The 10,219-nt window shown below is 48.9% G+C and overlaps 1 pseudogene across 1 annotated transcript; it reads left to right on the top strand.

Annotated features, from left to right (window-relative positions):
• Window positions 1-9,086: 9,086 nt before the first annotated feature.
• On the top strand, window positions 9,087-9,381 carry LOC308337738 (large ribosomal subunit protein eL36-like; annotated as a pseudogene). The gene has a single exon. The product of its transcript is annotated as a large ribosomal subunit protein eL36-like (transcript).
• The last annotated feature ends 838 nt before the right edge of the window (window positions 9,382-10,219 follow it).

Below are 10,219 nucleotides of genomic sequence, written 5' to 3' on the forward strand. Positions count from 1 at the left end.
TATAATCACTCAGTCTACTGTCCAGATAGAGAAGGTGGTCAATTTAATAGCATACAACAAAATAAAACAGGAAAGCAATCACCCTGAAGCCCCTCCCACGGGTCAAGGAGGTACCAATTCCACCCCGGGGTTCTTGCCCCATCATCCAGCTCTTTTACAAAGACACAGTCTCACACATTTCCAGTGAGTACTTATTATCAGTTAAGCCATGATTCTGGATCCCAGGGTGGGGATCGCCACGTACCCGGGTCCCCCTTCGCCACCCTGGGAGAGGGATGGAGAATAGAGGAGTGGGGGGGTGGAGCCAGTTCAGGTCCCAGGAAACGGGTCTTCTGCCCAGAGGTCGTGCCAGGCTGACCCCCAGGATGTGGGACAGCTGGACGTGTACACACACTGGTGCCATTGTCACACAGAGACATCACCCCCTTCGGCCGTCACTGCCTTCTTACAGCGAAGGACGTCTGGGTAGTTCTGCCCAAGGTTCCCAGTCTGGTTCTGGTTGGGGAAGTGGCTGTCACCAGGGGCAGTGTGGTAGTTCTTGATTTGGCTCTCGACACCTTCTGCCACAGTGCTGATCCCTAAAGATATCCCGGAGGCAGCATGCAGCTCCAGGTGACCCTCGGCCAGAGCACTTTAAAAAAAAATTTTATTGAAGTACTGTTGAGATATCGAAGCACTTTTTTTTTGAGATTTTATTTATTTATTTGAGAGAGAGCTCAAGCAGGGGGAGCAGCAGGCAGAGGCAGAGGAGGAGTAGACTCCCCACTGAGCAGGGAATCCCAGATGTGGGGCTCCATCGCAGGACCCCGGGATCACGATCCACGCCAAAGGCAGACGTCCAACGACTGAGCCACCCGGTGCCCCTCCACAAGCACTTATTAACCAGTGTTCCTCAACCAGCCTCTTGGAGCGATTTGCTGCAGCCGGCGACAGAAACGAGGTTACTGCCTGTGCTCTGCCAGCCTGCTACTTAACCTGGGACTCCTTCTGAATCCGTAGAGGACACTAGAAGTCGTCTGATCAGGACCCTTTCTTGTATATGGCTTATTCTGTGCCAGACACTGTGTCAGCAAATGAGAAACAGAGATGAACGGGAGCGGGAGAGCTCTGACCTCTCTGACCTCTAGTTCCTCACAGCCTGGTTGCCCAAGACAGAAGTAAAGCCTATAGTGTGATAGGTGTTAACAAAGAGGTACATACAAAGTGTTGAGGTGACAGCTGTCCCTGGGGAGATCCGGAAAGGCTTCCCAGAGAAGGAGACCTGCAGCTGGATGTTTCCCGTGGAAAGAATGGAACATAAGAAACAGCCTGGTGAGGTTGCTGAGATGGTCTTCCCTGAAGGCACAGGCTGGGCCACGGCCCACAGCCCGCAGCACCAAACCACTCGGGACTTTAGTCACACCCCTGCCAGGAGACCCCAAGCCCTTTATCCAACCGCTCCCAGCTAGCTTCCTGCACCACTCTGGGCCCAGGGTTGGGATCACCAGATTTAGCAAGTAAAAATACACGCCACCCAATTAAATTTGAATTTGGACTAAGTAATCAATATTCTGCAGTCTAAGTATGTCCCCAGAATATGAATGGGACATACTTATGCTACAAAATATTTGTTGTTGATCTGCTGTTCAAATGTAACTGGGCATCCTGAATTTTATCAGGCAGCTCCACCTTGAGTAAACACAGGCTTATGGGAGTCAGAGAGTGGGAGAGGAAGGAAGGAAAGGAAAGAAGAAAAGAAGGAAAGAAGAAAGGAAGGGCAGAAGGGAGCTAGTTCTTTGGTGGAGAAGGAACAGGAAGACGCAGATTTGAGGAAAGCAGTAGATTTGGCAAGACCTAAAAACCACACAAAATCTGGCTTTCACATAACTTCTCCCTATTTCCTTCCTATGTTCATTTTTCCAGTTGTATTGAAACATAATTGGCCTATAGCTACCGTATAAGTTTAAACTTGACTTGATATATGTATCTCTTGTAAAACGATCATCACAGTAAGTCCATTTAACATCCGTCACCTCACATTTAATTTTTTTCTTGTGATGAGGACTTTTAAGGTCTACTCTCTAAGCAACTTCCAGATACACAGTGCAGCCTGGATAACCCTAGTCCTCACAATGACGTTACAGCCCCGTCTCTGGTTGCAATTCCAGACGGTACAAGAGAAACAGTTGTTTTCCCCTTTTTCGTTAAAAAGCCTGCCCCCGTGTGGTAGGAAGAAAGTATTACGCCAGAAGCCTTAATTCTGGTCTTCTGCGCTCACTGGGGCAAAACGCCCCGCAAAGGCCAGCGATCTGGAAAGCAGGCTGTGATGCTAGGAATTTCTATGCTTGTTTCTCTGTTTGTTTAGGTGTGTGTGTTGGGGGGGGGGGGTGGGCAGGGGAGGAATGAGTAAAAGAAGAACAGACTATATGGAGAGTAGTGTTAAAATAGCTTTAAAATTTTGCTCAAAACACACTTGTAACTTTGTATAAACCAGCATAGTGTTTCCAAGCTGTTTGGGTCAGAAAGCAAGTTAACAGGGGCGCCTGGGCAGCTCAGCCGTTAAGATTCTGCCTTTGGCTCAGGTCATGATCCCGGGGTCCTGGGATCTAGGCCCACAACGGGCTCCCTGCTCAGCGGGAAGCCTGCTTCTCCCTCTCCCATTCCTCCTGCTTGTGTTCCCTCTCCCGCTGTCTCTCTCTGTGTCGAATAAATAAAATAAGATAAAACTAAGAAAAAAAGAAAAGAAAGCAAGTTAACAGGCTTGCCGAAAATTCATGCAGAAGAATATTTCAATTGAGAACCACATTACAAACAGTCGAGTACCATTTAAACATTGCCTCTTCTAGTCATTAACCTCACTGGCAGATAGCCCGACCCCCAGGCTGAATCAACTACTTCCCAGGTAGGGGGTCGTCCTCCCCACAGGAGGCTGCTCATCCTCCCCAACCATGAGAAGAAGAGACCAGGATGCCCTTCACCTCCGCTCCAGACTTCCCACACTGCCATCATCCTGGGGAACTCCCGTGCCTATGGGGACCCTCCTCCAAACACCAGGCCTCAGGCCTCACGGTGCCCGCCTCTCCTTCCCTCTGGGGTCTCACTCCCGACCTCACAGCCCATGCCCATGGATGCCACTTCTTTGCCATCCCTGGATACACCTGCTCTTTTGAAATCTCCCAGCTCCAAAATGTCACTCTCAGATTGGGCCATGACTTTCGGACCTTCCTACTTTCTCACTTTTCCATTAAACCTCTTCCTTTAGGGGTGCCTGGGTGGCTAAGTCGTTTAAGGCTCAGTCAGTTAAAGCACCTGCCTTCGGCTGGGGTCTTGATCCCAGGGTCCTAGAATCGAGCCCGTGTGGTGTTCCCTGCTCCCCGGGAGGCCTGTGTCTCCCTCTCCCACTCCCCCTGCTTGTGTTCCCTCTCTCGATGTGTCTCTGTCAGATAAATAAGATCTTTAAAAACATAACAAAAGAACAAAGAAACCTCTTCCTTTAACTTCCAGCAGACTTGCAGAATCCCCAGACGGTCCCCCTTTTCCCAGCCTCTCTACCCCCTGGTGACTTCACACGGGATCACTTGAAGTGCTTTCTCCCCAGCTCCTGAACCTGTCAGCCTCTGTCAGCCGGGCCGGGGGCCTCCATTCTGTCCCCAGACCAGCGATCTGCCTCCCCCGCCTTCAGGGGAAGGCATGGAGCACTGGGGAGCTGCGGAGCTGGACCCTGCTCCACCTACAAACTTGACCCAGCCCCACTCGCCGGTGTGAACTTGCCCGCAGTATCAGACAGTGAGGAGTCCCCTCCTCGTGGGCTCCCTCGTTTCTTCACCCCGCTTCCCCAGCTCCTCTGCCCGCTCACCCCTCCCCCATCGTCTGCGCTTCCTCACCTCCCTGACTCCCCACCCCGCACCCATGCAGACCGGTCTCCGCCCTCACAGCCCCACTGCCACGGCTCTCCCTGAGGTCCCCAGGGCTGCTAGAGCCATTGCATGCCCCTCCGCTGTCATCCTCGTCGCCCCCGTTTGACTCTAGGGGCCACTCCCTTCGATGTTGAAGTCCCCAAGGACTTGGTGCTGGCCTCTCTCCCCTCCTCTGTCCACACTCTGTGCTGGGGAGAACTCCTTGGGCACCAGCTAATGCTGACTAGCCCCAAAGTTCGCCGTCCAGCCTTGCCCTCCGGCGTGGGCTATAGACCCCTTAGCCCCGCTGAGGCAAAGAGCCCTTTAAGACAAAACCCACACGCTTACAAGAAGCTTGCATTGATTTTTCACATCTATCTGCCACACAAGGCATTTCCCAGCTCTCCTCGCCCCTCTGCCGAGTTCAGAAGTGGCCCCCACCACTCCTTAGCGATGTGAGCTGGATTAAGTTACTTGACCTCATTAGCCAAATGAGATTAATAATGGTGTCAGCCTCAAAGGGTTGGAGCGAGGATGAAATGAGATAATCCACGTAAAGGGCTTAGTGCCCGGCCTGACACGTAAACCTGGCGAACACTCCCTGTGTTTTATACTCCATCGGTCAGTCTGCCTGGCTCTGGATTCTGGCCCTGCCGCTTCCTAGCGGTGTGTCCCCTGAGCCAGTCAGGTGATCCCTCCGCACCTCGGTGGTCTCCTCCGTCAAATGGGGATAGCGGTATTGTCCACCACATCGCGCTAGGCTGGGCCTTCAGTCAGTGGACACGAAGAGTACGAACTAGAGTTCTCATTGAGGATTAGATGTTAGCCCCAGAAAGGCAAGGAATGCATTGCTAGCCTGTCGGAGCTCGGCCATCTGGATCTCGTTCCTGGTTCCCCTTGCAATGTACTAGACACATGCCTACATGATCCTTGAGGCCAGCCAGGAAATGGGAAGCGACAGCAGGCCAACAGCTATCACCTGGCTCTGCCCCGTGTAGGGCTGCTTTGGGGGCGGCTCTTGTGCGGGGGTAAGAGCCCGACCCAGCAGCAGTCTCCCAGCAGTCTCCGGCTGCAGGATCTCACAGCTGGACGTTGCTACGCGACACTCCCCTGAGGTCCAAGTGGCCTCTCCCGGACTGTCAGCATCCTGTTCTTTCTTATCTTGAAACTGTCTCTGAGGCCCTGAACAAGGATCTGCTGTTCTTAGTTTTCAAGAAATGTATAAAAGTTATTAACCCTTAGCAGCCCTGTTCCCTGCCACAGCTGGGACTCCGAGTGCCTGCAGAGACATCTCCCAACAGGCCCTCCATGCTGCCCTGCCATCCTGCACCTTCTCCCCAGTCAGTCTGTGCTTTCACTTTCTCTAGACTTCCCTCGACCTCCTTATGCCTCCCATCTTGCCATCTCCCCGACTCTCCGCCCCGCCCCCATCTCTCAATGGACGACCATGCTTGCAGATGCAAAGCAATCACTTCATGTCCCTCAAGCTAACAGTACGTGCTGTCCCTATCTTTCTGGATCTATCAGCAGCATTTGGCACAGTTACTCTCTTCTCCGTGACGCACTTCTAGTCCTTGGTTTCAAAGATGCTACAATCTCCTTGTTTCCCTTTCCCCTTCGTGGTTACTGTTCTTCACTCTCCATTGCTGGTCCCTCAACATCAAGGCAACTTTGAATGTTAGAGAGCACCATGGCTCTGCCCTTGAACCTCTTCTCTTTACCTACCTTCACTCCCTTGATGACTGCATCCAGCTTCAAGACATCACCTACCGTCCTACTGCCTATATGTTGATGACTCCCAAAATTGTATCTTCAGCCAGACCTCTCTCCTAAACTCCAGACTCATTTTGATGCCCACAGACTGGGGGGCTTAAACAATAGACATTTAGTTTCTCATAGTTCTAGAGGCCAGAAGTCCAAAATCAAGAAGTGTCAGGGTTAGTGTCTTGTGAGACCTCTCGTCCTGGCTTCTAGAAGGCCACCTTCTCATTGTGTGCTCACATGGCTTTTCTCTTGTGTGTGCATGGAGAGAAAGAGAGCTCTCTGGTGTTTCTCTTATAAAGATATCAATTATATCGGATTTGGCCCCTACATTTTTTATTTCATTTAATCTTAATTACCTCCCTAAAGGCCCTGTATCTAAATACTATTACCGGGGCACCTGGGTGGCTCAGTGGGTTAAGCCTCTGCCTTTGGCTCAGGTCATGATCTCAGGGTCCTGGGATCAAGACCCATATCGGGCTCTCTGCTCAGCGGGGAGCCTGCTTCCCCCCTCTCTCCCTCTGCCTGCCTCTCTGTCTCCTTGTGACCTCTCCCTCTGCCTGCCTATCTACTTGTGCTCTCTCTCTCTCTCTAAGAAATAAATAAAATCTTAAAGGAAAAAAGAAAATAACTTACTAACATATTGCTCAAGCTAGAGCTTGAGCAAATGAGGGACGTAAGCATCATTCGCTTTACAACAAACCTGCCTGTGCTGCTGATCTTCGACCCCTCCCTCCCCTCACACACCTGCTACTCACATAGCCCTTCCTTCACTAGTCAATGGCAACTCTCGCCTCCCAGCTGCTCAGGCCTAAACCCTTTGAGTCATAGCTGACTCTCCTCTTTTTCTCTCCCCCACTACATCTAGTTCATCCAAAAAAAAAAAAAAAATCCTGCTGCTTCTACTTTCAAAATACATTCAGAATCTGACCCCTTCTCACCATCACTACCACCACTGCGCTGTACTAAGCCATGATCTTGGAATATGGCAATGGCTTGGAATTGCTCTTGCAATGGAATATGGCAATGGCCTCTAACTGATGTCCTTCCTCCCACTGTTGACCTCAAAAGTCTTTTTTCAACACAGCAAGACTTTTAAAAATCTAACCAAATCCTGTTATCCCAAAACCCTCCAATTTTCTTGTTCAACAAACATAATCAAGTCACCATTCCAGGCCATGGGGACACAGAAGTGAAAAAAAAGAAACAGATAAAAAGTCTGCCTTTATGGGGTTTACATTCTAGCAATGCATTCCATGCTCATTCAGAGTAAAATCCAAGGGCCTTATAATAGATTTTCCTTGTTTACTTGTTTATTGTGTCTCCCCTGACTACAGTGTAAATTGCATAAGGTCAGGAATTTGTTGGTCTGTATTTTTAGTGCCTGGCGCATGTTAGAGATTTAATAAATATTATTTTTTATCTATGGTGCAGTGGCTCTCAAACTTGAGTACACACCAGAATCCCCTGGAAGGCTTGTTGTCTAGGCCCCAGCCCCCAAAGTTTCTGAGTCCGTCAGTCTCAAGTGAGGTCTGAGAACCTGCGTCTCTAACCAGTTCAGGTGATCGTGATACTACTGGTCCAGGGACCACATCTGAGAATCACGGATCTCACCCCACCCACTTTCTCAGGAATCTTACACTATTAATGTTATTTTCTTTCTAAATATCTTCAGTGGCTACCTTTCAACTGAGTCCTTCCTTTCCCTTCCTACTGCTACTACAGCTCTGTCCTCTTTTCTTAAGGATTTATTTCTTTATCTTAGGTGGGGGATTGGGCAGAGAGAGAATGAGAGAGAGGGAGTCCCAAGCAGACTCGCTCTGAGCACAGAGCACAATGCGGGGCTTGATCTCACAACCCTGAGATCATGACCTCAGCTGAAACCGAGAGTCAGACACTCAACCAACTGAGCCACTCAGGGGCCCCTAGCTCTGTCCTCTTGATCACCAGTCAAATTTCTTAGAAGTGTTGTCTATACTGGAAATCTCCATTTTTCACCCTCACTCACTTCTCCATCCACTCCATTGCCTCACTAGGGTCACAAATGATCTGCGTATCTTCAAATCTAATGGACATGTTTTTAGTCATCACCTTACATGCATTCGACTGCTGAAAACTCTTTCCTCCTTCCTTGGCCTCTCCCTCTTGGCCTCCTTGAAACTATAATCTCATTGTTTTTCTCATACATCTCTGGCTGATCCCTCTCAGGCTCATCTTCTTCTATTGAACCATTAAACATTGGAAATCCTAAAGACCTGATCCTACCTTTTCTGTTGTTAGTGCCTGGCTTCCACAAGGTTTCAATTTCAAGATGCCAGTATTGCCCACATTTATATCTCTAGCCATGTATTTAGATATTACTAGGTCTAGATTTGTATAACGACTACCTATAAGTTGACTTATTTGCTTACTTGCCTACCAAGAATTGCACACCTAACATGACCGAATTGGAATTCCTAATTGTCCCGCAACCCAAACTGTTCCTCTTCATCTTCCCCCAATAGCACTCCCACCACCATCAACCTACCTGCCCAATTCTTTTTTTAAAAAAAAGTTTTTATTTAAATTCCAGTTAGTTAAAATACAGTGTAATATTAGTTTCAGGTGTTCAATACACGGATTCAACACTTCATACCACACCTGGTGTGACTCGTCGCATGTGACTTCCTTAACCCCCATCACCTGTTTCACCCACTCTCCAACCCAACTCCCTCCTGGTAACCATCAGTTTGTTCTCTATAGTTAGGCAAAAATCATTCTTGACTCTTCATTTACTCGTGCAGCTACCTAGCCACCAAATCCTCCCCTTCCCCCTTGTAAATATCTTCCAAACTCATCACATTCTCTCTTAGTCCAGGCTGCCGTCATCTCTCACTCGGGCTACAGTTGTAGACTCTTAACGATCTTTCTACTTCTACTCTTGCCCCACTCTCCACCCTCTACCAGCAGCCAGTTATGTATCCAAACACAAATCTAACCAGCCCCTTCCTCTGATTACCACCTTTCCATGTCGCTCCTTACATCAGGATAAAGTTAAAGATGTGCCCAATGTGTGCACAAAGCCCACTGAGCTTGATGGTAATACATATGTATCAAGGCCTTCGTCAGCTCTCCCCTGCCTATATCTTCTTCAATCTGCCTCCTACAAAGCCCTCATCCTAGAAATTTCAGCCTACCACGACTCCCAGAATGCTGGGTATCCTTGCCCAGGATCTTCTCGCTTCCGAGAAGCTGTTCACTTCCTCATCCACTTGGCTTACTACAACTATCTTTAGAGAGAAACTCAAGTGCCATTTTCTAAGATCTCCTTCACTTACACCTCCCCTCCTGTCTCTGTGCTTCCAGATAGTCTCATGCCTTCTCTGTCATGTCACTTGCCACTCTGTGTTTTTTTTTTAAGATTTATTTATTTAGGCCCTTCCGCCGCAGAGCCATTGAGAAGCAGCAGCCATGGCTCTGCGCTACCCTATGGCCATGGGCCTCAACAAGGGCCACAAGGTGACCAAGAACGTGAGCAAGCCGAGGCACAGCCGCACCAAGTTCGTGCAGGACATGATGCGAGAGGTGTGTGACTTCGCCCTCTACGAGCGGAAGGGCCATGGAGCTGCTCAAGGTCTCCAAGGATAAGCGTGCCCTCAGGTTCATCAAGAAAAGGGTGGGGATGCACATCCGTGCCAAGAAGAAAAGAGAGGAGCTGAGCAACGTCCTCGCCGCCATGAGGAAAGCGGCAGCCAAGAAGGACTGAGCCCCCACCCACCTGTGTAATAAAGCCTTTTGGAACTTGGGGAGAGAAAAGATTTATTTATTTATTTATTTGAGAGAGAGAGAGAGAGAAAGAGAGAGGGGGGAGGGGCAGAGGGAAAGGTAGAGAGAGAATCTCATGCAGACTCCTTGCTGAGCACGGAGCCTGATGCAGGGTTCAATCCCACAACCCAAAGATCATGACCTGAGCTGAAACCAAGAGTCAGATGCTTAACCAACTAAGCCATCCAGGCGCCCCTGCTACACTGTATTTTAATCATCCATTTTATTTTCTGTTTCTCTCATAAAATTATTAGAGCCCTATAGGGCAGGGACAACCATGACTTATTTATCTCTGTATTGCCAATACTTAGCCCAGTGCCTATCACATACTAGGAATTCAATGAATGTGTGTTGAATGAGTTATTAATTAATTAACTTGTGAACAAATGGTGACCTTGGAAAAGCAAGTTTCGGAGTAAGCCTCTTTCCAATGGGCTAAAACAAAAAAATAACTGAAAGAGAAACGGAGAACAATGAGTGTAGACAATGCTCTTGAGAAGCATAGCCATGAAGGAAAAGAGAAGGGAGAAAGTGTGAGCGAGGGTGTCACAGAGATTGCTAATGGCCTAATCCAATATACATTCTCCCCCTTATAGAAGACCAGATTTTTAGCTGGCAGCACAGTCCGCTAGATTAGAACAAAGTCTGCATTTCCTCACTCTCGCAGCTATGTCTAGCCAGTGGGATATAAACAAAGACGGTGTGGGATAGCATGGAGCACAGTTGCTTAGAAGATGGTGATATGTGCCCTCTGCCTCTTCTTATCCCCTCCTCCATTT

This window comes from Martes martes (assembly GCF_963455335.1).
Source record: "Martes martes genome assembly, chromosome: X".
Taxonomy (NCBI): Eukaryota; Metazoa; Chordata; class Mammalia; order Carnivora; family Mustelidae; genus Martes; species Martes martes.